This window comes from Sapajus apella, unplaced genomic scaffold (assembly GCF_009761245.1).
Source record: "Sapajus apella isolate SASKATOON/1434 unplaced genomic scaffold, GSC_monkey_1.0 scaffold9, whole genome shotgun sequence".
In the NCBI taxonomy this organism is placed as follows: domain Eukaryota; kingdom Metazoa; phylum Chordata; class Mammalia; order Primates; family Cebidae; genus Sapajus; species Sapajus apella.
This window is the reverse complement of record NW_022436949.1, coordinates 40,485,282-40,487,864: the sequence shown is the minus strand read 5'-3', so window position 1 is coordinate 40,487,864 and position 2,583 is coordinate 40,485,282. Positions and strand designations below refer to the sequence as shown.

General features: G+C 38.6%; 1 pseudogene across 1 annotated transcript; it reads right to left on the bottom strand.

The window, feature by feature from the left end:
* Positions 1-870: 870 nt before the first annotated feature.
* LOC116551148 lies at positions 871-1,617 on the bottom strand (annotated as a pseudogene). Its single transcript, XR_004268731.1, has one exon. The product of XR_004268731.1 is annotated as a 40S ribosomal protein S3a pseudogene (transcript).
* Positions 1,618-2,583: the final 966 nt, after the last annotated feature.

Genomic DNA, 2,583 nt, shown 5'->3' with positions numbered 1-2,583 from the left:
GGACATACAAGAAAAAAACCCCAAAACAAATGGATGTTAAAAATTACAAAGCAAAGTTCAAAGGACATGTCTTTCGGATTGCCCATGGTTGCTGAAGGAAGGCTCCCATTTATCTTCTGCTACTCAGAACTTGTGCAAAATATGACTTACTGCCATGACAAAGACACAAACTCAGAAACTGTCAGGCCAGGCCTTGTCAGCGTTCCTGAGATGTCAGGCCACTTGTCAGTGTGTTTGGGAGGGGCAGACCACTGCCATGCATTCCAGCATACCTCACAAGGTATGACAATTTGCTTTGAGGTTATTTTATAAAAAGCCAAACTGTCTACTTTTAAAATGTGAAAATGAACATGCTGTCTTGAAGATTTTTTGCCTCTATTTGTGATTGAATTTTTTCTATCCAGAGACCACTTTATGATTAGCCAGAACACCCTAAAGACTCCAATACTGTTTTTATAAAATGAGAAATAAGCAATATACAAGAAATTAGACAACTTTTGCTAGGTAAGTAGATGCAACTTTTTCAAGTTTGTTTTGGAATTTTGAATCAGATTGCCAGTGAATAAAAGCCATCCTATCACCACATTTTACTGTGATTTGCTTTTTGTACAAATATTTGGAAAAATATTGCATTTATGCCGCATTTAAAGCATAATAATGGAAGACGAAAGAACAGGTTTGGGATTTTGCATATAAACTGCAGATTGTGGCCTGAACATAATCTAATCTTAATAGTATATGTTGCTGTACCTACTGCCAAGCATAAGCACCATCTTCTGTTACATATATATAAATGCAAACTATAGAGAATAGGAAACAAATAACTTCAGCAATTTTTTTTCACAAATTAGACTTTTTATTTACCACTATTATAAGTCTGAACTTTAAACAGATTCTTGGACTGGTGGTTCGTATCCATCAGCTCATTCAACTTTAGCACCTATCTCATCCCCAGTGGCTTTTCCAGAACTACTGCCTTCACCATGAAGCTCCATGAGTTTTCCCAATTCAAACTTGGGCTTCTTCAGCATTTTTACTTTTCTAACGAAGACATCATGGAGAGGATAAATAGATTGGCAAGCCTTTTCCATGTCTTTTTCAATGCTGTCTGGAATCAATTTATTGACCACTTCTTTCAAGTCATTTGTCTGCACCTCTCGGGTCATGATTTCCATCATCTTCTTCCGGATTTGGCGGACCTGTTGGTGTTGAGCATGAGGTCTTCCGTATCTGATTGTTGTGTTTTTTAGTAAAACCAACACAGAACAGACGAAGCAAGTAACCATCGGTAGTCTTGACATCAACATGAGCTTCAATCATTGTCTGCCATTTTTTGACCATAGAGCACATTTTGTCACGGGTAAGATCCATGCCATGGAAGTTAGTCAGGCAGTTTTTGCCCTGAACATCTTGAGTAATTAGCTTGAATTTCCTAAATGCAACTTCATCATTCTGCAAATCAGCAAGACTAACTTCAAACACTCGACCCTTGAGGCCATCAGATACAATTTTGGTTCCTTGGGTCCTGGTGACTAGCGTCTTTCCAATATTTCTTATATTGAACATAGCGGGTGCCTTCACATCATACCAATCTTTCTTAGAAAATGGATCGGCCAGGCGCGGTGGCTCAAGCCTGTAATCCCAGCACTTTGGGAGGCCGAGGCGGGTGGATCACGAGGTCAAGAGATCGAGACCATCCTGGTCAACATGGTGAAACACCGTCTCTACTAAAAATACAAAAAAAATTAGCTGGGCATGGTGGCGCGTGCCTGTAATCCCAGCTACTCAGGAGGCTGAGGCAGGAGAATTGCCTGAACCTAGGAGGCGGAGGTTGTGGTGAGCCGAGATCGAGCCATTGCACTCCAGCCTGGGTAACAAGAGTGAAACTCTGTCTCAAAAAAAAAAAAAAAAAAGAAAATGGATCAACCACTTTCTTCTTGGCTCCCTTTTTGCCGCCTTTCGTAAGGTGCTTATTCTTGCCAACCGCCAGGGTGCTGCTCAGAGATCCAAAAGCTTCAGCAATTATTATATGACGTGTGTCAACAAGTTTTCTTTACTAATATCCCCCTAAAATATTAGATTAAATAGAGGCCAAAAGAGCTAAAAAATGGGAATGAAGTAAACATGTTTTGAAATCTTTTATATACATACATTTCTATCTTTCATTGTATAAGCTTGTGGTTTTAGTTAAATGCTATAAAATAGAATAGAATCAATGACAAGATCATTATCCTGTAAAAATGGACTAGATGAGAGAGTACTATGTCTCTGACAGTTGGTTTTGACATTATTTAAAAATGGAAAAGTATATACAATTACAACTGTTGAATAATATCTAGGTTATAACTATAGTCTAAAAACAAGGGAAAGTGAACTATTCTCTCGTAAACTCATGCCAGTATCTCATCTAAACTGTGGTTCAATTATTCTCTTCATTTCATATCTGACTGTTCTGAAATTGTTCTTAGAGCAACAACTGTGATCCAACATTTAGTGACGGATCACTTAAAGAGAACATCTCCCTGCCCCACAAAGCAGTCAGAATTTGATCCTGGATTCTCAGACAGCAACTACTCATATTGC